The sequence below is a fragment of the Pleurodeles waltl genome, chromosome 3_1 (assembly GCF_031143425.1).
Source record: "Pleurodeles waltl isolate 20211129_DDA chromosome 3_1, aPleWal1.hap1.20221129, whole genome shotgun sequence".
Lineage (NCBI taxonomy): Eukaryota > Metazoa > Chordata > Amphibia > Caudata > Salamandridae > Pleurodeles > Pleurodeles waltl.
In genome coordinates this window covers 147,888,958-147,915,135 of record NC_090440.1, presented here as the reverse complement: position 1 = coordinate 147,915,135, position 26,178 = coordinate 147,888,958, and positions in this window count along the sequence as shown.

Below are 26,178 nucleotides of genomic sequence, written 5' to 3'. Positions count from 1 at the left end.
AATCTTTTGTCATACTTTTATGAGCATCCTCGGGCAAAGTATACAGGGCTATCCAGACCCATAGAATAGTCCATTCTTGTTGGCCAGGTCTCAAATGAGGGGGCCGCTGATTGCATCCAGGCCCTTGCAATGTCCCGTTTTGCAATCAGAAAGCCCAGTCACAACGGAGACCTTTTATATCTGTTTCCTCCCACATCATCTGCTATGTGTAACAAAATCATTGTTGGCTCTCTGGGAATCCTCCAACCAGATACTGCCTCAAGGTCCCCAATATCCCCTCCCAGAAGTGAACCACAGCTTGACCGGTTCAAATGGTATGCAATAAATTCCCTGCTGCAGTGTTGCATCGCTCTCAGAGCCAACCAGACACATTCAAAACAATTGTGCTCTTGTGCGGTGCAAAATTTTGATCTGGATGAGGCGAAACTGCAATACCTCCACGCTCACTCTAGGAGCAGCAAGGGCTTCCCTTCAGTCTTCATCTTCAAGCAGCCCCAAGTTCCTGGACCGTGCCTCCCTCAGTCTCTCCAGAAGATCCAGTAATTTTTGCAAAAAACTTTAGGTGTTTATAACTGTTTTACTGACTGGATTTTTGTTGTTCTTGTGTCAAATAGTTCATTAAAACCTCCTGCAGTTTTCAAAAGAGTTGCAGGATTTGTCTTGTGTTGTATTTTCACTTTATTACTGTTTGAGTGCTACATAGATACTTAACACATTGCCTTTAGGTTAAGCCTGACTGGTTTTTTGCTGAGCTACCAAAAGGTTGTACACAGATAATTTAGTGATTTTTGTGGTTCACCCTGACAGGGATTGTGGTTTCTGCCTGAAAAGGGTTCTCCCCAACCTCAATCAAAAACCCAATTTCCTATATTGGTGGCAGGGGTGGGAATCAGTATTGTATTTGTGCAGTGTAATTCTAAACCCAATATAAATAATTTCACACAAAATTCAATTTTTCAATTCTCCTTGATTGGCCTCTTTTGTTTTTTTCTAAATGCACTTCCAATCAACCTGACTGTCTGCACTTGTGACTCTGCTTGCAAAGATGAATTTTAAGCTCAACAACCTGGCTACACTGTGGCTGAGCTCAAGGAATCACGCAAGAAGATGGGACTGCCAGTAATACATGTTTCTTAGATGCAGGAACTCCAGAAGGCCCTCAGGGCCTGGGAATAGGCTCCCCAGTTACAGTTTACAGCCTAGGAACAGGAGTCAGAGCAGCAATGGTAACTGTAATCCAGTTTCGAGTTGAGAGGTGAGGGCTCACATATCCCAAGACCTGGTGCCCAGCTATGTGGTGGGGGGTGATATAAACAGATGGATTTCTGCGTATGGGATAGCCTTGAGAATTCACAGGGCCAATGGGAAGGATTGCGGATTAAGCCTGTGGAAACATTTATCCACAGTTGGGAAGGACACCCTTCCTATATTAGAGGTTGAGTATCAGGTGAGGTATGTTTCCATGAAGGCCATTTTTGCTCACCAAGTTTGGATTTACCACTGAAAAATACCGCCTCAGGTTCAAGGAAGCCTATAGTTGTCATACCAGCCTTGGGCATATTTCTTAGGCTATTCCAGCAAGGAACGGAATGGTTGGGTGAGGGCCAGTAAAGTAAGTGATTTTAGTGGGCTGTATGGCTGATTTGGAGAGAGCACATGATCAGTACTGGCTTTACAGAGCAAGCTCACTTCACCTAGGGAGCTTTCCCAGGAAGTGGACATCTAGATCAGCAGCAAAGTGTCCAAGAAGGTACCTGGGAGTGACCCCAAAAAGGGTTGTTTGAATTACCCCCAGCAGAGTCAGAGGGAAGTCAAATATAACACAGACAGGTCCTAAAATAAAGTGGGGTAAAGAGTTCCTATGGCCCTTCTGAGAAACAGAGACGAGTCCTGGTGGGCAATGTCACCTGTGCTTTTATTGTTCTAAGTTAGTACACAAGCACAAACACACAAGCAAGGTGAGTCTGTCTACCCTAAGAAACCACCCACTGGTAGAATTTCTAAGGTTGTGGCCAATATGGCGTTAGTGGTAAGTAGTCCCCAGGGGCAGGTAGCAGAACATGCCCTAGCCTCCCTTGGCTGGGAGGTCGACTCAGAGTGTAGACTTTCAAACACTGAAGATAGAAGCTGTCATTTCCACCAGGTCACAGTGAATGGGATCCCTGTCACTGCTCTGAGAGATACTGAGGCCAGCCACACCATGGTAGTAGTAAGGCTGGTTTCTCCACAGCAGTACAAAGGACAGGTTTTTAGGATAGCCCATACCCAGAGGCAGGACTTTTTCTGCCCCATAGCTCTGGTATCCCTGGCATGGGGTAGGGAGGTGACCCAGAAAGAGGGTTGTAGTTAGTCCTCAGATGCAGTGTTAGAAGAGCTAGGAGAGTCAGCTTCCTAAGGCACCCTGAAAGCTCAATTTTCTAGGGTATCACTTCCAAATGGTGGGTAAAGAAGCCCAGAGGGAGAAACATGGGGCATAAAGATTCCCCTAGGAGTCCTGGCTTGCCAGGGACCTGCTGAGCCTCTGGGTACAGACCTTGGGCTGAAAGGCTAGTCTCAGGATGTCATATCTAAGTTACAGGGTGTGGCGTAATGGCCTGAGCTGCTGACTTCGGTGCTGGGCAACCAGATTCCAGTCTCTGCGTCAGTTCAACATCCTGTAATTCTGGGCAAATCATTTACACTCCCTCTGCCTACAATTCAGCGCCTTGAGACCCTTCTGGGAGATTTGCAGTGCTTTACAAATCCTGGATTTATTTTTACCTTGGTTGGTGGGATGTAGAGTACAAGTAGGGAGGCTAACAGCCTGGGCTATTGCCTCCCATGTGTAGGTCAGAGAACCCTCAATGGTCAGTCAGGGAACTCCTTTCCAGGACCAAGGCTAGAAGTGATGCCTGCCCAAGACCACTGTGTGGAGCTTCCATATGGGAGTGGATGGCCTGGCTCCTAATACTGACTACTGTCAGTAGCCTCTGTTGGTTGCTGTCCATATAGGCAGAGTTTTCCTTCAGTTGGCAACATCACTTTGTGAGCCATGGTGGTACTGGCTGCCTACTGGGATGCATTTGTGAGCAAGTTAAGGTTAGGTGCTTCACAGATGTGGTCTACAAGTGAAGAGAAGGGTTCCTCATGGCTCAAGAGAATGTTGACAGAGCGATCCAACTGGGTTGTGAAGAGCATAGAACTGACATATCCTTTGCAATACAGAGCCATTTTTCTTGTTCTATCACCTAAGCAGGAAGTCCATAAAGGCATTGATTAGTTTGTCCTTGATTTATGCTGGAGGGAGATTGTGTTGCGCTTGGCCCTCTCTACAGGGCCACATCCATATGTCTTGCCTACATCCCTTCTATTTTCTCAATTTCTTTATTGTTGCCATTAGGACTATGTGCATTTTACCAGTGTTAGGCAGTGCTAAGCTGCTTGTGCTCACTCCTCTAAACATAATAATATTGGCTTACACCTAATTGGCACATTTAATTTATTTTTATGTCCCTACTAAAGTGGCATAACCTCTTTCCAAGGCCAGCAATGTAAATGCCACTAGTGGACCTGTAGCACTTATTGTGCCACCCACTTATTTATTTATTTTTTATTATTTTTTAAAAAATCTGTTTATTGAACTTTATGCACACACAACATTACAGTTTACTTATTAATAATTTTGCAATCTATTTGCACACAATTATAAACTGGTACAGCGCAATTGCACAATGAAGTGCGAAAGATACAACATGAAACTGTGTAAAAAAAAAAAAGAAAAAAACAACGGGAAAAGAAAATTAAAGTCACAGCTAAACACCGGTAGTAACATTCCTGTTGTTGGCTACAGCCCTAAGAGGGCGTAGGGAGGGGAAAAAAAAGGATACATCTATTGTGTATAGGGGATGGGAGCTTGTAAATTAAATATGAGATATATGACAGGAAGGGACTCAGTCCCAAGCTGGTACTAGGCAAGGCTGGGCATGGATTACGTAAAAGCATTATTGTTATCGTAGGGGAGACATACTAAAGTCTTGCGTTGTTGTATTGGGGAGGGAGAGTAAAGAGGTTAATGTAATGGGTGAGTACAGGAGGGACAGCTGAAAGTAATATGATGTAAAAATTTAGCAAGAGAAATACTACATGCACAATTACTAGTTTAGGGTGGGTATGTATCATCCCTGGACTCCATTGCTACCACAAAAATGTCCCAGAATTCAGGGCCGTCTTGAAGCAGACCTTTGTGTTGTAGGGAGCATAGTGTCTGAGCTTCGGCTTGTGCCCGGCTATGTAAGTCACGGAGCCAAGCGGAGTGAGATGGGACATGTGGGGCCTTCCAGTGAGTAGCTATTAGACGTTTGAAGACAACAAATGCAAGATCAATAAATCTGTGTATATGTTTGTCGCTTTTGGTGCGGTGACGTGTGCCAAGTAAGCAGGAGTCTGGAGAGAGCCTCAAAGTATGGGATGAGATGTCAGCTGTGGCATCCGTCACGCGCTGCCAGGCCACGTTTATTGAGTGGCAGCTCCAGACCATATGATAAAAGTCTGCTGCCGGAGTAGCACATCTGGGACATGACGGATTTGTGTTTGGGTATATTCTTTGGATACGGGCTGGGGATAGGTATGACTGGTGGATGTAATTGAATTGAGTGTAACGCAGGCGAGGATTACGAGATATAGACTTGATCGTTGTAAGAGCCGCTATCCAAGTTTCTTGTGATAGAGGGGAAGGGAGGACGGAGTCCCAACATGCCTTAGCAAGCGGCAGAACAGAGCAGACCTCAGCTAGTAGTTCTTTGTATAGCTTAGTTATAATACCTTTTGCGCTACCTATGGTAAGGATAGTGGTAAGCAATTGGGATTCGGGTGGTTCATTGTTACCAGAGCGCCAGAGGTTATTAAGTATCTTTTTAATGGCGCTATACGTCAAGAAGGCACCGGTGTGCATAACCCCAGCGGCCACTAGTTCCGCAAAGGCGCGCATTATAGAGTTGGAGTAATAATCGCCTACGTACAGTGTGTTCATGTCACGTGTGTCGTGGTGTGTTGAGAGTAATTGGGTGCCTGGCAGCTGAAGCAGTGGTAACAGAGGGGAGTAAGGAAGTGTGGGTGCCTTGCTTTGAACGTATCTGCGCCAGCAGAAACGAGCTGCCTCCAACAATATGGGTTTTGAGGATAAGCGATTAGGGCCGGATAAGAGTGAGGACAGTATTGTTTGCGGATCTGTTTGTGCTTGAAGTATTATGCTTTCGGGCAGGGAAGTATCACTGAGCCAAGTGGATAACCATGATAGCTGGGCAGCTGCATAGTATCTTTCGAAACTAGGCATTCCCAGGCCGCCCGCAATTTGCGGATATTGTGTTATAGCTAGCGATACTCTGCGTCTGTCTTTGCCCCAGAGCAGGTCGGTTAGTAATGAGTGCAATTTACTGAAGAACGAGCGTGGCAAGCATAATGGAAGGGCAGTGAAGTAATACAAGAACCTGGGGAGTATGAGCATTTTGGCGATCGCTACCCGGCCCATAGGGGATAAAGGGAGCGCACTCCAAAACGATAGTGAGCCGCGGGTAGAGCTGAGTCCTCTATCGATGTAGCCCTCTTTCAGATCGGCCATAGAGTGATAAATTTGTATCCCTAGGTATTTAAAAGTGGTGTGTGACCATGGCAATTGATATTGCGGGAGTGTCATGTGGAGATCGGTAGGTATTGGGGTAAGGGGGAAAATGCTTGATTTGGACCAGTTGACCCGTAGTCCGGAGGCGAGAGCAAAGGAGTCAAGCACTGCCAACACCTCAGATATAGAGGTGGTGTGATTCCGTAGGTATATCAGGGCGTCATTTGCATATAGGGATATAATATGATGCGTGTTAGATTCTGTGATGCCCAATGTGTGTGCATAGCTACGTAGCTTGATTGCTAATGGTTCCATAGCTATGGCGAATAATAAAGGGGATAATGGGCAACCTTGTCTAGTGCTTCTGCCTATGGGGAATGCGTCAAAGATAGCGCACCCATTTTTAACTCGGGCTGTGGGTTTGGAGTAAAGTGTTTTAATCCAGCTGATGAAGCCTGGACCAAATCCGAACGTTTTCAGTGTACGTATGAGGTATTCCCAGCTCAGCGTGTCAAATACTTTCTCGATATCCAGGGAGAGTGCCACCGCTTCTGTTTCTGTATTACTGTGCATTATATGAAGTAGTCTTCTAATATTTAAAAAGGTGCTTCTCCCTGGGATAAAACCCGACTGATCCGGGTGTATTAGGCTTGACAAGTAAGGGAGTAGTCTGTTTGCCAGTATTTTCCCTAATAATTTGCAGTCTGTGTTAAGAAGGGAGAGCGGTCTATATGATTTCACGTCGAGGGGATCGCGGCCTGCCTTCGGGAGGACGACTATTAGCGCTTCGCGCATGGTGTTTGGTAGTCGTAGAACACTGCGCACTTCATTAAATACCTCTATGAGTGGTTGTAGGAGGTGGGTGGCTTGGGAATTATAATACTCTACTGGTAAGCCATCTGAGCCAGGCGTTTTGTTGTGTGCCATTTGTGCCAGAGCTGAGCGCAGTTCCTCTATAGTAATAGGACCGTCTAGGGTGAGGGCATTGTCAGTGATATGTGTATTTTGGGAGACAAGAGAGAGCATGTCAACTAGTTGCTGCTCCGATGGGGGGGAAGAGGGCGTATATAAGGTACGGTAATATGTGGAGAGGGCTTCGTTAATTCCTGCTTGGGTATTAATGATGATGTTGGGGTTCAAGCGTATCGCACCTATAGGAGATGATTGTGAGGGTTGACGGGTCAACCATGCCAACAGCTTGCCTGATCTGTCCCCCTCGGCGTGTTGTGTCGTCATGTAGTGTCTATAGTCGTGCCTGCCTAGCCTTGTGTCCGCTTCTTTATGGGCAGCTCTCAGCGAATGCAGGACAGCCAGTGTGGACTCGTTGGTAGAGACCGCAACCTCCGCTTTGTGGAGTTTAACCTCAAGCTGTTGTAGTTCTTTGATAAGAGTCCTTCTAACCCCCACTGTGGCCGCGAGACAGTGCCCGCGCATCACCACCTTATGGGCATCCCATTCTGTAGCACGAGATGTAGTTGTATTTTTATTCAGTGAGAAATATTCAGCTAGATGCTTAGACATTTCTGCGTGGAAGGGGGGGGTCTGAGAGAGCTTCTGACTGCAGGCGCCATGTTGGTATGCGAGTATGCGTATGTCCCCAAGTCATTATTACACTGAGCGGATTATGATCTGATATGGTACGTGCCAGGCATTCGGTTGCACACACTTTGTGAATTACGGCCGCTGATACGAAAACCATGCCTATTCTGGTGTGAAGTTTATGTACGGGGGAGTAGTAGGAGTATTCACGGTGGGTGGGATGACCCAGTCTCCAGATGTCACTCAAGCCATTATTGGAGGCCCAACTTGCCAGTGCACACGAGGCACGGTGGGATAGAGTAGAGACGAGTGGAGGGAATGAGCGGTAAATTTGGGTATCTAGGACGGTGTTGAAGTCGCCCCCCCATATACAGTCAAGCGAAGGATCACTAAGACTGCCAGTGGAGAGCGTACCTAGGAAATCGCGTTGATTTAAATTTGGGGAGTACAACCCTACGAGCGCTAATGGAAACCCGTCAAGGACACCTTCTAGAATCTCATGTCTACCGTTTGGGTCGCATTGTGTGCGCGATACAGTAAACGGAAGCCCGGGAGCAATCCAGATCGCCACCCCGAGCAAAAGACGAGGAAGTGATGCCATGCAGTTGGCCTTTCCATTTTGTGTGTGTGCTTTCCAGAGAGGATTTAGAGAGGTGTGTCTCTTGTAGTAAGGCTATGTGTACTTGATGTCTTTTAAGAAATGTGTGAATCCGCTGCCGCTTATTCAGTGTTGCCATACCTTTAATATTCCATGTGAGTATCTTGTATTTCAAGGTACCTTGTTGAGATAGGGGGGCCATTCGACAATTTTAGGCTTGATAAATCCAGGTAAGTTTATGACCTTCATCCCCATTGTAAAACTGTTATGTCTGTTACCCTCCGGGGGTAGCCAGTTAATACCTTTAGTGGTGTGAAATGTGAAGCAACTAGTAAGGTAGTCATGACATATGCCACTGTTGCCATGTATGCCATTAATTAGCGTGTGACAAAACCTACTACCAACTAAAAAACACTCAAAAACAATATATAACAGTAAGAAAAGTAATAAAACAGCAAAAAAAGTTCCAGCATTCGCCGGGTTGAGAGGACGGTCCATATGGAACAGGGGAGTGGCGGAACCCATTGCGTCAAAGTTATGGGGATACCCTGCCCGGGTTGTCAAAGGTACAGGGGACACCGCCCAAGACCGTCGGCGGGCGAAGCGTCTCGTCAAGGGATCACAGAGTTGTCTAGCCATTTCCGGGCTGCCGAAGGAGGGGGAGTCATATTTATTGAATGTAGAGAGCGGAAGTGAGTAGTATATAATTAGTTTAGCAAATATCGTCTGCTGTGCACGGGGTGACGGTTGGACCTCTTGTAGATTCTGCTGAGTCGGAGTTTACATTGTGATCTGGTTCCGCGTCAGTTTGAGTGGACAAAGCCGTCGGTGGCGTGTTGACAAACCTGGACGTGGCCTGCAGATGAAGTGAGCGCTCAGTGCGTGACTGCTCAGGTGAGGGTCTACCGCCTTATTTTTTGCGTTGCCTACGCCTTGACTTAGGGGAACATCAATTTTCAACGGAAGTGTCCATATCAACCGGGTCCGCCAGACCCTTGGCATGCAGCCAGGTCCAGGTATCTTCCGGAGTAGTAATGAAGAGTACACGAGTGTCGTCTTGTACCCGAAGCCTGGCTGGGAACATCAGCGCATATTTGATATTATGTTTACGAAGGCATTCTTTGACACGGTAGAAGGAGCTGCGCTTCTTTTGAACCTCCGCCGTGAAGTCTGGGTAAGCTGTAATCGCAGCGTTTTCGAAGTGTACCGGTCCAGACCTGCGGAATAATTGCAGGATGAGGTCTCTATCACGGTAGTTGAAGAGTCTTGCTATCAACGGACGAGGTAGTGCTCCAGGTGGAGGGGGTCTGCCCGGGACCCAATGGGCGCGTTCGACAGAGAAGAACTTTGGAATATTGCCTTTAAGAATTGTTTCTGTGAGCCATTGTTCTATGAATATTTCTGCGCTGGGCCCTTCGGCACGTTCAGGAAAACCCACCAAGCGAATGTTATTGCGACAGGACCTGCCTTCTGCGTCTTCAGCTCTGCGTTTTAAGAAGTTCACCTCTGACGTTAATTGGGACAAGTGTGTTTTGAGGTCATCCACGGTCCGAGGCAGAGTAGCAGCATCTTTTTCTAATTCGACCACTCTATCAGCCAGTGCGTGTTGGTCCGTACGGAGTATGTTAAGGTCTTCTGTCACCGAGCCAATTTTGGCTTCTAGGGTAGATTTGGTGTCTAGGATGGCCTGCAATATCTTTTCAAATTGTGACGTATGAGATTGTAAGGTAAGTTCCAGCTTCTGCAGGGCCAGTTGCGTGGTGGCGTGGGCTTCTGATGAGGGAGGCGTGTCGGGTTCCATTCTACCCGAAGGTGCATGTGGGGTTTTTGGTTTGACCATTTGTTCAGAGCAATTCTCAGTGAGCATCAGCGGGGTGAAATCGGGCAGTGCGAGGTGAGTAAGCAAAGGGACCGGATGAGGCGTGGTGAAGTCTCAGTCCCGCAGAGCTGTGAGCAGCTACTGAAGTCGAGAGCGCTATGCTAATGTCAGAAGTGTAGTGCGCAAGATTTGGAAGATCATACCACTGTCTCCGGAGCGAGAGTGCAGGCGTGTGATGAAGAGGTGGACGGCTTAGATCCTGGTGATTTAAGAGAGTACTGCAGCGCTCGGGCGGGTAACTGCCACGATGTACGGTTCACAGAAGCAGAAGAAGCAAGCGTGTTGCACCGCTACCAGTGCATGAGGCGGCAAAGTCTAATAACCCTACAAGGGTGACGGGGAGAGCAACTGAACAAGTCACGGCAGGAGACGCATCACGGCTCAGCCTAGCGTGGGCTCCAGGTTTAAACAGAGCGAAGGAGGGTCGGTACAGGATGTTGGATGTTGGATTAGTGCGTTGGCAGTCGTCTGCGCGGCTTAGGATAGCTGAAGTTAATGGGAAAATATATGTGTAGGTCCCTGAGGGGTGGGAGCCGTATAGCGTGTGCCCAGATGGGCCAGCTGCTACTCAAAGTGGGATGGACCAGGAGGAGGTGGTTAACAACATTTTTGCACTGCGACCCGATGAATGTCGCCGAAAGACTCACCTCTCCCTTCCCTTTGTAGCTCTTACCTCCAGCGCTAGGCTATCAGGTTCCGGTCTACTGCTGCGCAGCTTCTGTGGCGTGGCTTCAGGCAATGACTGGGCAAAAGTGCAGGTCTGTTGGGTCCTAGGTGGTTGTTGGGGTCCAGGTGCATGGCCATGTTGTTGTTGTTGATTGAATAATTATAGGCGCCATGTTGAAAGAACACATCCCAGCAGGCCGCGGTAGCCCCTATCTACGGGGCACAGGAGAAACGATGGGCGCGTCCCTCACTTGAAGAACAAAGGATTCGGACGCGGTTTCCAGCATTTAGAGCCTCGATCGGCTTGCGATGGAGGCGAGGGCCCAACTCTGCCGGCGCTGCGGCAGGTAGGCCCCACCCGGCGACGCCGCTCCAGGGTATGGATTGAGGCGGCCGCAGATCACGATCCCAGCGCACGTCTGCGATGGTGGCCGGCAGCCCCGTGCGGCAAGCGTGTGGGGCGCCGCCACAGACACGGAGCCGAATGCCCGACGGGGCGATCGGCTCCTACGAAGCAGGCACAAGTTTCAGCACGCGGTCTGGTCCGCGCCGGTCCTGGGCGGTTGGATAGGCATCTCTACACCTTAGAGAGGAGGTGTAGGCGCCGCTGCAGGATATTTACCCGGGCCAGGGATCAGAGCTGCAGTTTATGCTGCCGCTCCGGTCACCATGTTGGCCACGCCTCCCATTGTGCCACCCACTTAAATAGCTGCTTAAAACATGTCCTTGGCCTGCCATTGGAGTCTGTATGTAGTTTAAACAGCCAGTTCAACTTAGCAAAATAAATCCCCTGCCAGCCCTAAAATTCCCTTTTTATTACATATGTAATCCTTAAAGTAGACCCTGAACAGCCCATTGGACAAGGTGCATTATAACTAAACAGTTGTACATGTACTTTTAAGTTTAACATTTTCTGATAGGCAAAAACTCTCAAATTTGTTTTTTACTACTCTGAGGCCTACTTCTCACATATGATAACATGGGTTACCTACTACATTTATTATGTGATAACTTTTGTTTGGGAGAAGGTGGAAATAATGGGGGTCATTCTGACCCTGGCGGTCATGGACCGCTAGGGCCAACGACCGCGGGAGCACCGCCAACAGGCTGGCGGTGCTCCCATGGGCATTCTGACCGCGGCGGTACAGGCCCGCCGGTTTCCCGCTGCCCTGGGGAATCCTCCATGGCGGCGCTGCAGGCAGCGCCGCCATGGGATTCCGACCCCCTTACCGCCGGCCTGGTTCTGGCGGTTTTGACCGCCAGAACCTGGCTGGCGGTAACGGGTGTCGTGGGGCCCCTGGAGGCCCCTGCAGTGCCAATGGCATGGGCACTGCAGGGGCCCCCTAACAGGGCCCCACCAAGATTTTCAGTGTCTACCAAGCAGACACTGAAAATCGCAACTGCACCCGTCGCACCCCTTCCACTCCGCCGGCTCCATTCGGAGCCGGCATCCTCATGGAAGGGGGTTTCCCACTGGGCTGGGCGGCGGCCTTCTGGCGGTCGCCCGTCAGCCCAGCGGGAAACTCAGAATTACCGCGGCGGTCTTTTGACCGCGCAGCGGTATTCTGATGGCGAGACTTTGGCGGGCGGCCTCAGCCGCCCGCCAAAGTCAGAATGACCGCCAATATATTTGGTGTCTAGGCAGTTGTCATTTGAAATCCTTTTTAATGGTAAAGTTAGATTTTGAGTCACAATTGTTAAATGCCACTTTTAAAAGGTTGACATTTTCTTGTCCTAAGTTCCAGGACTTCTAGGTCTCCAAGGCTAGTTGTCTGACTTCCTGATCAGAGCCTCAGGGACAGAAAATGCTCCGACCATCTTGCACCTGCATGTCAACCCAGACTGATTAAGTCCTGATCCTCCAAATGGTGACCCCCCTGTCTTAGACCTTTGGAAGTGGTGCTAAAGGTGCCCAGATAAGTCCAAAACGTGGGACAGACTTAAAAACGTTCCTGGCAAAAAGTGCGCTGTGAACAAAGAGGAAACAGGGACCTACTGGCGCATGAAGATACATTGCCGATTGGCCTGAATTCACAGCAGCTCCCTCTATGTTTTTTTACACAGCAGCAAATCCCGTTCAGCAACTCCTCACAGAAGGGGTATCCAGACTCATGAGCCCTCGTCAGCTAGAGCCTGCAGCTTCATACCGCTAGAGATTTTTAGTTTCCAAAAAAGAGACTATGTCGAACGTAGAAATCTTGACCATGACTTCGTCCAGCAGTGCTTTGATGATGACACCTCCTCCTCGGACCCTGCTGACTAACTTGCACCACTGAACTTTACCGTCTGAGACATTTTTCTTGAAAAAAAATTCTAAGTGTGAAAGTAAGCAGAAACCGGGCCCAATTCAATTCCTGTATCTGAACTGCTCTCCATGTCGGTCACCATATCTTTCAATTTTGCACTGATCTCAGCTCTGGTCTCAGAGACTGGATGTCCATGGTTATTGCTTTGATCTTCTAGGTGCTATTTTACACTTTAAAGTTCAAAAATACATAGCTCTGTGTTCACTGGTTGGATTTTTGTCTTTTTGTTGTCAAATAATTTATGAAAACTCACTTGATTTTTCTAAATTGTTGAAGGATGTTTCTTGTGTTGTGTTTTCACTTTCTTACTGTTTAAGTGCTGCATAAACACTTGCACACTGCCTCTAAGTTAAGCTTGACTGCTTTTTGTGTCAAGCTAGCAGGGGGTGAAGCAAAGGTTAATATAGTGATATTTTTAGGGTTCACCCTGACACAGATTGTGGCTGTTGTGAGTAGGGTTTCACCCTCCTCAATCAACTTCACTCACTTTTTCCATGGCAATTGCTTCTTAAAAAGCATACGTCACAATTTACACATTTATCTAAATGAGTTGCTAATTCTTCATGAAGTAATCATTACTATATTTTATAATAGGACCTTAAATTCCCTGTTTTGGAAGCTTTGGTGAACAATGCCTTAATTTCTACCATAACCATATGGCATGAGTTTCTGCTGCCGTTTTGTTTAATAAATGAAGAGCCGGACAGATCTGATAGCTGTGTCCGATGAGACAAATATACTGTCCTCCATCAAAACTCTCAAAAGCCCTGCACTTGCGCGGGAGAGACACGATAAACAATTAAGGGCCATATGTACGAACACATTTTCCCATAGACACAGAACGGGCAAAACTGTTTGGTACATCTGGCCCTAAGCCTTTCTGCAGACAGAGTGCTTGAAATACTAGGTATAAACTGATGAGCCGATAACATGTAGGGAGAGCACAGAACACCTACTCGCCACACGTCATTACATTAGCTCGCTGATAATCTGTGGATAATGTTTAAGACGATAACCTTGAGTACCAAAGCTCGCTGTGCCTTTAGCCTTGTGACACAGACTGCTGCCCTAGAACACTGGCTTGCGCCGTCACCGACTAATTCCCCTCCGTAGTTGGGAATTCCCTTTCTGGCTGGCTTGTATCCAAGTGTAACTCAGCGGGGACATGACTGTTTTACTTATTTTTTTCATATACTTTGCAGCAGTAATATTTTGACCAGAAACCTTTGACGTTGGGAAGACCGAGGTACATACATTTATGGTTGGCACAGTTCAGATAATTAAATTAGGTTAATTAGTTGCACCAGTTGTGTGATGGTAATTCGGGAGAAAAATACTAATAACTAGTATTGCAACATAAATAACAAAAGACAAAAAAGTAATGGCACGTTCTAACTAAGCTTATATATAGGTCCATCTTATGAAAATAGGCTTATCTTCATGGACGAGCGCTCAGGATCTGCTGGTGCTTAATTTGAGCCGGAGGTTTCGGTGGGAGCCTCTGGCACTCATTTTTGGGAACCAGCACTTAATTTAACTCACCCAACATTTTCCGAGAGCAAGAATGAGAAAACTCACAAACGTGAAAGAAAGAGGAAGAGAGATATAGTAAATAGATCACCAAGGGAGAAAGAAAGATCCTGCAAGAGTCAAATTAAGGGCAGGCAGTGTTTGGAAGTGATTTAAAGAAGCCTGAGAAGGGTTCAGAATGTTCAAGCCTTGGTATTGGGTGACATTTAATAGCGCCGACCGAGGATCAGAGCAGTGCTTTGGGCACCAAGAATGATTTTTACACTGAATATACTTAGGAACCTCGAAACAATACAAAACTTTGAGATTGCTAATCGTGCCCAATCTTTACTCCAAAAATTAACCTCAGTGATACCACATGGTGTGCTTAATTTGAAAATAAAATAATGCTGGTGAGCTTCTCAAGAAGCAACTGCAGTTTTCTCCATCTGTAGCCCCTTAAAAGCCTGCCAATGTCAGTGCCAACACAACTACTGACAATGGTACTTCAACAAGTGTTAAAATTCGGACAATTTCAGGCCATCCAAGCTTTAAAAATGGCCTGGGCGGGAGGTATTTTCAATTATTTCAAAATGTATATTTGCAGCTGTGCTCACCTCAAAATTAGACAAACAGCACCCCATGTGGTGGACCATCTAAAGTACTGGTGTTGGGAATTAAGTGCCGGTTCTGAGCAGTGGCAAACACTGACTCAAAATAAGCACTGCCCCTAAGGTGTCTTTTCATAGTTCTTTCAAAGGCTTTAATAGGTAAATGTAATACTCTTTAGATTGACCATAGACGGGACCGAGAGTGACCTAAAATTGTGCATTCTACTGCCAGATCAGGAGTTAATAGAAACCCTGACTTATGTGGCTTCTTTTTTCAGGGACAGACAGTGGGGGAAACGTCTCCAATTTATTTAAATAGATGTGACTAGAAGTGACTACTGAATTCACTTGTGGTTCAAAGATGGTGGTAGGGTCAAAAACAAAGTCATGGACTTTTAATTGTTGGGCCTGGCCCTTTTTGCAGGATCATCCCCAAACTTTTTGCCTCCTTCCTACTATTTTTTCTTACCAGTTGTTCTTGGCTTTAGGACTCTTTACCACTGCTAACCAGTGCTGAAGTGCATATGCTCTCTGTGTAAATTGTATTGATGATTGGTTTATCCCTGATCAGCATAATTTATTTACTTAATAAGTCCTTAGTACAGTTCACTAAAGGTGTCCAGGGCCTGTAAATCAAATGCTACTAGTGGGCCTGCAGCACTGATTGTGCCACCCACATGAGTAGCTGTGTAAACATGGCTCAGACCTGCCACTGCAGTGTGTGTGTGTGGAGGTTTCAACTGCCAATTCGACCTGGCAAGTAAACCCACTTGCTAGGCCCAAGTCTTCCCTTTTTGTACATGTAAGGCACCACTAAGGTAGGGCCTAAGTAGCCCATTGGCAGGGTGCAGTGTATGTTAATGGTGGGACATGTACTGATGTGTTTTACATCTCCTAACAGTGAAATCCTACCAAATTCGTTTTTCACTGTTGCAAGGCCTATCTCTCTCATAGGTTAACATGGGGGCTCCCTTTAAATATCTTTTAAGTGCAGCTTCCCTTTGGGAGAAGATAATAAATGTGGAGTTTGGTGTCTCTCAACTCACAATTTAAAAATACATCTTTTGGTAAAGTTGTTTTTTAAATTGTTGTTTGAAAATGTTGAGAGTTCAAATATGGAAAGAAGAAGGGAGGAAAAGAGTGGTTTTAGGTCAGCGACTGCATCCTGAAAGGGAATGGGCAGCAACGGCATCACCCCCAGGACTGATGAATAATTAAAGAACAACCCTCACAAGGCTTATTAAACATCTGCTCGAGGAACATAGGCGGCCTGCGGGCAAAGAAGGAGGATCCTGTAGTAACAAATTGTTTTAGTTCTTTTGATATTCTACTCCTACAGGAATCTGGGGCAATGGAATCAATACCGTTAATAGGATTCACAGAATATCTCAGTCCAGCCACAAAAAACAACAGGTTTGGCAGGTCGAAGGGAGGCCTAGCAATCTGTGTTAGCACGGGCACCTCAGTAAAGATCTCAGAGCACAAGGAGAAAGATCTACCTTTTCAACTAGTCAATCAATCAATCAATCAGGAAATTTCTAAAGTGCGCTACCTACCGGTTAGGGTTTCAAGGCGCTGGGGGGGGGGGGGAAGCTGCTATTGGTCGAAGAGCCAGGTCTTGAGGAGTCTCCTGAAGGTGAGGAGGTCCGGGGTCTGGCGCAGGGGGGTCGGGAGGGAGTTCCAGGTCTTGGCGGCGAGGTAGGAGAAGGATCTGCCGCCGGAGGTCTTGCGTTGGAATCGGGGAACGATGGCGAGGGAGAGGTTGGCAGAGTGGAGTTGGCAGGAGGGGACGTAGAAGTTGAGTCTGTTGTTCAGGTAGGCGGGTCCGGCGTTGTGGAGAGCTTTGTGCGCGTGGGTGAGGAGTTTAAAGGTGATCCTCTTGTCCACGGGGAGCCAGTGGAGGTCCTTCAGGTGGTGGGAGATGTGGCATCGGCGGGGTACGTCGATGATCATGGGCGTAAAGGTGTAAAGCGCTCTTTTGGCTCAAGTGATTCAAAGCGTTTCAGTTCCCAGAGATAACGCACTTAGTGCACATGTAATTCATGGTGTTTCCATTCAAAGGTGTAAAGCACTCTTTTGGCTCAGTGATTCAAAGTGTTTCAGTTCACAGAGATAACGTGCTTTGTGCACATGTAATTCATGGTGTTTTCTGTTCACAGATGTAAAGGGCTCTTTTGGCTTAGTAATTCAAAGCGTTTCAGTTCACAGAGAAAACTTGTTATGTGCACAAGTAATTCAAGGTGTTTCAGTTCCCAGATATAAAGCGCTTCAATTCACAGAAGGAAAAGGTTCTTGGCACATGGATCTAAGTGATTTAGATTATTTAAGTAAAAGCGCTTCCTGGTGTTATTAAGTAAGGCACTTTAGGTAAAAACCTTTTTGACATTTATTTTTATGAATGTGAAAGTATTTTGGAGATAAAACTAATCACAGATGTAAAGCGCTCTTTTGGCTCAGTGTTTCAAAGCGTTTCCGTTCACAGAGATAACGCGCTTAGTGCACATGTAATTCATGGTGTTTCCGTTCACAGATGTGAAGCGCTCTTTTGGCTCAGTGATTCAAAACGTTTCAGTTCACAGAGATAACGCGCTTTGTGCACATGTAATTCATGGTGTTTTCCGTTCACAGATGTAAAGTGCTCTTTTGGCTCAGTGATTCAAAGTGTTTCAGTTCACAGAGATAACGCGCTTTGTGCACATGTAATTCATGGTGTTTCCATTCAAAGGTGTAAAGCACTCTTTTGGCTCAGTGATTCAAAGCGTTTCAGTTCACAGAGATAACGTGCTTTGTGCACATGTAATTCATGGTGTTTTCTGTTCACAGATGTAAAGCGCTCTTTTGGCTTAGTAATTCAAAGCGTTTCAGTTCACAGAGAAAACTCGTTATGTGCACAAGTAATTCAAGGTGTTTCAGTTCCCAGATATAAAGCGCTTCAATTCACAGAAGGAAAAGGTTCATGGCACATGGATCTTAGGGCCAGATGTAGCAAAAATAAAAATTGCGACTCGCATTTTGCGAGTTGATGCGACTCGCAAAATGCGAGTCGCAAATTGGAATGTCAGAAAAAAAAGCGATCCGATTTTGCGACTCGCAGCCGGACTCGCAACGCTGTGTGCGAGTCCGCAGTTTGCGAGGTCGCTGTTTGCGAGTGTGCAAAAAACGAACTCGCAATTAGCGAGTGGGTGTCGCAAATTGCGATTACCTTCAAAATTGCTTGCAGGTGCAGCAGAACACTCCAGAAAGCATACCAGAACACTCTGGAAACACTTCCTGGCACATGATGATGACATCACAGCCAGGAAGTTAACAAATACACCTGGGAGGAGGCAGGACCACACCCTTTTATAACTGCCAGTCTTCACACTGAACAAGCAGCAGCAGCCATGGAGGGAACCCCACAAAAAAGAAAAATCAAATTTTCTGAGAGGGAGTTGGAGGTGCTGACTGAGGAATGCTGTCAGCACCATGATGAGCTCTCTGGGAGAGCAGCCCTCACTGTTCCTGAGGCAACCAAAAAGAAACTCTGGCAGGACATGCAAGAAAAAATGAATTCCCTGGGTGTGAGCCACAGGACAATTGAGGACATAAAGAAGAGGTGGTATGACCTCCGCTCCCGGACCAAGGAGAGGGTGGCAGAAAGGCTCCGGGAGATGAGAGGCACTGGAGGGGGACCATCATCTGTGCCACCACCCACACCCCTGGAAGAAAGGGTTGAGGAAACATTTGAGCAGGAGGCAGTGTGTGGATTTGGGGACCTGGACACCTCAGAGCCCAGCACATCAACCGGTGAGTACCATGTGATAAGCCTGTACCCCTATCAATGTCATACCCCACCCACCATGTACACAGGTGCATGCACAACCAAATTAGCTCCATTTCAGGGTAGAAAAAGCCAGAATGATGCATTATGGGAAATGTAGTCAAAGAGGCAGTTCAAAGGCAAATGTTTATTAGGAATTGTGCAATAGATACTAGACACTGACAGTGTGTTCCCCATGTCCCACAGGTCTCCAGCAAGACACCCCCAACACCCCAACCACCCAGGCCCAGGAGGACACCCCAGGACCCGCCAGCACCCCCACCTGCACAGTCAGCAGCATTCCTGCAGTGGTAACGCCTGCTGCAACAATCACGCCAGGAGCTGCCCCAGCAACAGGCAGGGAGGATACAGGTGTGAGCACAGGGCAGCCACCGCTGCGCAGGCGGCGCAGGGCAAGACCATCTGGATCCGGGATACTTCCTCCAACCAGCAGTGAGGCACATCTGCTGCGGGGTCAGCGCCTGCAGAACAGAACATTGGGCAGGATAAGTGGTGTGCTGCACCGCTTTATTAGACACAACCATGCAAGCATGCAGCACCTCACCAGACGCATGGACCAGATGTTCCAGAACACTGGGGACATTGCCCTTGCCATCAGAGAACTGGCGGCCGGACTGCTGGGCCAGGCAGAGGCTGGGCGGCGCAGAGATCGCCAGATAATGCTAAGACTGGACAGGATGGCCACATCGATCGGCAGGCTAGCCATCAATACAACAGGCCAGTCGAGGAGGACAGTTGGCCTGCAAATAGAGATGGGCCATTTTGCTGGGGATGTTGCCAGGGGCCTGGGACGTCTCACCCACATAGTTGAACTTATGGAGACACGGGAGATGTCAAGGGCCACCGGGGAAACACCCCAAGACAGTGAGGAGGGCTCAACAGTGAGCAGTGTCTCTGCCACTGACAGTAGGGTGCTGAGGAGTGGTAGGCACAGCACCATGGACGCAGCAGGGACCAGCCAGGCTGGCAGGAGGGGCAGGAGATCATAGACAACAGCCAGGACAGATTAATGTGGCACATGGCGTTAATGTGCCACATGACTGGTTGGCATTTTCCTGCCCATGGACAATTTCAACTTGTATATAGTTTCTTCATGACATTAATAAAACAGTTATTTTTGTTCCACTTAACAAATTGAGTTTTTGGTTAATAGGTGAGTATGGTGGGAGTTGACACTTACCGTTCAAAATATTGCGTTGCAATGTGGTCCCGTCTCAGTCTGCCTTGATTAGCTAGACTCCTATCCCCATGATGGCGATGTGGTTGTTCTTGCTCTTCATCATCAGGATCTGGGTCTGCAGGGGTGAGAGGTAGCCCACGTCGGGTGGCTATGTTGTGGAGGATGGCGCATGCGACCACAATTTTGAAAGCGGTAATGGGGGTGTATTGGAGGGCACCTCCACTGCGGTGGAGGCATCTGAATCTTGCCTTCAGCAGTCCGAAGGTGCGCTCGATCAGGTTCCTGGTCCTCTTATGCGCACTGTTTTATTGCCTCTCTGATTCAGTTCTGGGTGTTAAAAACGGAGTCATGATCCAAGGCCTGAGAGCATATGCACTGTCACCTGTTGGGCACAAAAGTACACTGTTGGGAAGTCCAGATAGTCGTGCACAGTGACCTGTGTGTATGTCTGCAAGTGTCTGTGGCTCTACCTAGGAGGTAACCGTCTCCAAATTCCCCACGTTCCAGGCGTTGATGTATCCCACTATGCCTAAAAATGTATGAGTCATGGGTACTGCCAGGAAACTTAGCTACGATGTCCGTGATGACATAATGGGCATCACAAACAACCTGTATGTTGAGTGAGTGGGTACACTTCCTGTTGCGGAAAATGTGTTCCAGATTAGCAGGGGGGCATATTTGAATGTGTGTCCCATCTACACACCCTATGACATGAGGAAAGTGGGAAAAGCGGTAAAAGTCCAGCTTGGTGCTGTTAATTTCTGCCTCATTCCTTGGTAAGTATATGAAGTGAGACATGTGCGTGACTAAGGCATCTAGGAATGCCCTGAGGAACCTTGACACTGCACTTTGGGATACCCCACCTGCCACGGCAATGACCCCCTGATAGCTCCCTGAGGCCAAGAGGTGCAGTGCGCATAGTACTTGCAGATGCGTAGGGATGGCGCAGCCACGCAGAGTCTTGTGTTCTAGCTGTGGTTTCAGTAAATCTATTAATTCTAGAATGGCTGCGCTGCTAAGGCGGTATTTGTCATAGATCTCTTCCGTTTGCTGAAAAAGAGTCTGCCTGGTTCTATATATCTTCTCCTGTCTGTGGCCCCTCCTCCTCCTCTGCTGGGCTGCGTAGACTCTCCTCCTCACTGCTATCAGGTATATCTCCGCCATCTTGAGTAAGCCAGATGCCTTCTGGGTCCCCTTTTATACTTTGGTAATGGTTACCACCTGCTCTGAGTTAGTGGTAAATGGGACATGCAAACTGGGCTTTTTGCGACTAGTCGCAATTTGCGAGTTGCAATTGCATATGGGTTGCGACTCGCAAATTGCGACTTGCAATTTGCGGGTCGCAAAATGGGGTCGCACCGGATGCGACTCGCAAACGGGTCCCATCGCTTTTTGCGAGTCGGAAATGGGCTTTTTGCATCCCATTTCCGATTTTGCACTGTCGTAAATTGCGATTCGCCCCGTTTGCGAGTCGCAATCGTTTGCTACATCTGGCCCTAAGTGATTTAGATTATTTAAGTAAAAGCGCTTCCTGGTGTTATTAAGTAAGGCACTTTAGGTAAAAACCTTTTTGACATTTATTTTTATGAATGTGAAAGTATTTTGGAGATAAAACTAATCACAGATGTAAAGCGCTCTTTTGGCTCAGTGGTTCAAAGCGTTTCAGTTCACAGAGATAACGCGCTTAGTGCACATGTAATTCATGGTGTTTTCGTTCACAGATGTGAAGCGCTCTTTTGGCTCAGTGATTCAAAAAGTTTCAGTTCACAGAGATAACGCGCTTAGTGCACATGTAATTCATGGTGTTTCCGTTCACAGATGTAAAGCGCTCTTTTTGCTCAAGTGATTCAAAGCGTTTCAGTTCCCAGAGATAATGCGCTTAGTGCACATGTAATTCATGGTGTTTTCCGTTCACAGATGTAAAGCACTCTTTTGGCTCAGTGATTCAAAGTGTTTCAGTTCACAGAGATAACGCGCTTTGTGCACATGTAATTAATGGTGTTTTCCATTCACAGATGTAAAACGCTCTTTTGGCTTAGTAATTCAAAGCGTTTCAGTTCACAGAGAAAACTCGTTATGTGCACAAGTAATTCAAGGTGTTTCAGTTCCCAGATATAAAGCGCTTCAATTCACAGAAGGAAAAGGTTCTTGACACAATGTTCTAAGTGATTTAGATTACTTAAGTAAAAGCGCTTCCTGGTGTTATTAAGTAAGCCCCTTTAGGTAAAAACCTTTTTGACATTTATTATTATGAATGTGAAAGTATTTTGGAGAAAAAACTAATCAAAGTTTTCATTGTTCTTTGAATAACAAGATATGAAAAAACATTTAAGTCTTTGGGACTTTTTAAGTCATGATCAAAGGTTTATGATGTGAATACATAAATGTTACAGGATTTATATTCTGTGTAAAATCATAGTTCAACGTTCTTACCATCTCTTGAATCTGAGGTCGTGTTTTCACAAGGGGCTTCGCCCACATTTTAGAAGAGGTCTCCACCTGATATCTTAGAGACACATTTAGTCAAGAGTCTATAAACGATTTACGTTTTCTATGAATGAGTAAATGCATATTGTTCTAACCTTTTCCTTTTCAGATCTCTCTCCCTGCTGTTCCCTTCCCTAAATTCCATTCCCTCTACTGGCTTCACGATAACTCTGTGCTATAATAGCTTTCTGAGTTGGTGATGCCGGGAGGTGGACATTTTGTTCAGCAACGTGCAGATCCAGAGGAAAGGACCCAGTGACAATCACAGGGTATATAGCCAGCATGGAAACAAAGTCTTATACCAACAATCGGAATTAAGTAGGGACAAACCAAATATGTAGAACGTATTATACAATTTTTGTCTCATAATCTTTAATTGTAGCATAAATGTCTTATTGCACCAATATTGTTCTGTTAAAATTTATGTTGAAGGAATATTTTTTATGGTTTTAATTAACTAACAAAATAAACATTCTCTCAGTTTGAAAATGCTCCTTTTCAGAAAGTGGGCATTTTCTTGCTTAAACCATTCTGTGACTCTGCCTGCTTGTGTATTCCTTGTCTGGGTCAGACTGACAGTTGGGCTGTTTGTAAATCCCCTCTAGACAGTGACACAAAGGGAGCTGGGGTGCAGCCTGCATATCCTGATGGGCCATCTGGGCTGGAGTGGAGGGAGGAGTGGTCACTTACCCCTGAATGGAATGTGCCTGCCCACTCACAATGCAGTCTCCAGCCCCCTGGTGTGTGTCTGGGGACAGGCCTGGAAAAGGCAGGATGTTGTGAACAACAGAGACTTTCCTTTGAAGTTTGCCTACTTCAAAGGCAGAAAGGGGTATATGTAGTGGACCCAAAACACCAGATTTTTAGGTTACTTCTGGATTCAAAAGGAACCTCTGCCAAGGAGAAGAGCTGAAGAGCTGGAGGAGAAGTACTGCCCCTTTGCCTGTGACTGTGCTTTGCTGGGTTAGCCTGCAGTTGCTGTTTCTGCCTGAGAGAGGACAAAGACTGGACTTTGTGGTATATTCCTGCTTGTGAGGAATCTCCAAAGGCTTGGACTGAGCTTGCCTCCTGTTTTGAAGTCTCAGGGCCATCAAAGACTTCCTCTGCCAACACCTGGACTCTCTGCTGAGACTCCTGCCCTGCCAAGTGGTGCCCTATCCAGTCCCTGGGCCCTTGAGAGGTGAAGTTGGTAGAACAAGAACTGAAATCCACACACAGGACGCTGTGCGGGGAAAATTTAGATGCACCACCTGCAACGTGGATGTAAAAACGACGCGTCACCCATTTCGTGGCTGAAATTGACACACCACCTGTATTGCGGCTGGAAAATCGATGCATCACCTGCATCGCGGCTGGAGAAATGACGTAAGCAACCGCTTGTGGCTGCTGATAACAACGCAAATCCCTCGCAGCGCAGTTTTCCAACACCGTGATTTCTCACGCATCGCCACTGGGCATCAAAATCATTGTGAACCAAGCACGAATCCGAGGAGCCCTGTCTGGAAATCAACGCATTGGTCTCTTGCAGGAGAGAAAAATGATGCATTGCCTACCCGACCAGAGAAGAAACGACGCACGGCCTCACTCGCGACTATGGAATCAATGCATCGCTGACTTTTCTGACGCACGCTTGCTTGTGCAGCTTTATTTTTTTCGCAAACCAGGTACCTTTCCATTGTTTTTTATGGAGTAAGACTCTTTTTACTTTGAAAATTCATTGCTTGACCTGTGTATGTTGGATTTTTGTCATTTAGGTCTTGTTTGATTTAGGCATATATTGACTATTTTTCTATGTGGTGCCCATTTTGTAGTGTTTTCACTGTATTACTGTGTGTTTTGGTACAAATACTTTACACATTGCCCCTGAGATAAGCCTGAGTGCTTGTGCCTCGCTAACAAGGGGGTGAGCAGGGGTTATCCTAGGTGTGTATCTCCCTTACCCTGACTAGAGTGAGGGTCCCTGCTTGGACAGAGTGCATACTGACTGCCAATCAGAGACCCCATTTCTAACATTAATCTTTTGTTTTTGGAGAGAAAGCTACATCCAGCTAAGCTGTCAGTCTACCTTTTTTGGATGCCACTCAGAGGAACAATTTGTATTGTACTGTTTTCTCCATTTGTTCTGCTGCAAAGGTATATTGAGTTGGTCACACAAAATTCTTTGATCTTTGGATTCAAAGGTTGATTCAGGAACCTCTAGGAAAGATGCCCAAGATGTGCCATGTCTTGGTACATTCCTGCTGATTTGTGCATTTGCAGGTTTACACTACTGCACACACATTACCTTTAACAACTTTTGAAAAGTGCACATTTTGACCACAGTACTGGTGCAAGTGATACACAGGGTGTTTGCTCATGGCCCTACCTTTCCCGGAAATGTCAAAATATTTATCATGAATCACGTCAAGATTTAATAGATGAGAAAACACATGTAATACTGGTTTGAGAGGCGTACAAAAATGTCACACTACCTGCAATCTAGGATGTCAAAAGTGGGATTTAGGGGATTTTTGCAGAATTCATTCAATACTAGAGGCCACAACTTTTTTTAATGAAACTTTTTAGTATAAGATTTTGATAAAAGTTCAAACCAAACTTAGCACAGAAAATACGGGTCACTGCACAATTGATCCTCAACGTTTCACAGTTTTGTTTCCACCAATATGTCACACAGGAACACTTTAATACAGACATGAATCCCTCCCGCCAACCCCCAACATTATTGTGCCTCAAAAGTACGAACTTCTGTGTCCAGGGACCAAACCTGTTGGGCATGGTTCGAAATGTATCCCACAATATCCAGCTCAGCCTTTCCAATCTTTTGTTATACTTTTGTGGGCATCCTTGGGCAAAGTATCCAGGGCTTTCCAGGCCCATAGAATAGTCCATTCCTGTTGGCCAGGTCTCAAATGATGGGGCCGCTGATTGCTTCCAGGCCCTTGCAATGTCCCGTTCTGCAATCAGTAAGCCCAGTCACCACAGTGACCTATTATATCTGTTTCCTCCCACATCATCTGCTATGTGTAACAAAATCAGTGTTGGCTCTCTGGGAATCCTCCAACCAGATATCGCCTCAAGGTCCTCAATATCCCCTCCCAGAAGTGAGTCACAGCTTGACCGGTTCAAATGATATACAATAAAACCCCTGCTGCAGTGTTGCATCGCTCTCAGAGCCAACCAGACACATTCGAAACAATTGTGCTCTTGTGCGGTGCAAAATTTTGATCTGGATGAGGCAAAACTACTATACCACCACGCCCACTCTAGGAGCAGCCATGGCTTCCCTTCAGTCTTCATCTTCAAGCAGCCCCAAGTTCCTGGACCATGCCTCCCCCAGTCTCACCAGAGGATCCAGTAAGTTTAGGAGAAGCGCCTGATATATAACAGCTATTTTGGGGGCCTTAATTTGAGTAAGCAAGAGTTGCGCCTCTAGCGGGGGTATTCTGGTATTTCGGCCTAGACTGATGTGTATGGAGTAATCAGATGTAGTAGCTGCAGGTACAGAAAAAAATGGGTACTAGCAGTAGTATAAATACTTTGTTCGGTTTTGCATAGCCATCAAAGCAAGTGTCACAAACAATTATAAAAAACAAAATGAATAAAGATTGTACAAATTCCAGGATAAATAAATTCGTTTAAAATCATACGTAAAAACTAAATATAAACAAATACTTCAGTAAAACAACATATACATGCGTGAAAAATCTGTCGGTAAGAAAAATTGTTGTCGTTTATGCCAGACATTCAATAAAAGCCTACTCACAGGAAAAAACAATTGGTTCTGCCGTATTGCTATTCAAAACTCTTAAAGCTAGTAAATATCTAGATACCCCAAAATACAAGCAGATTGTACAAATTCATTTTCTTCGAAGCTCCCGGTACTCGGGGCAAAAAAACAGGACGTGTGCTTCGTTCTCGATCTCTGATCGATATGCAGGGCATGCATTTGAGTCTGAGTCCTCATCTTCAGCCCATTTGCTGGTCAGA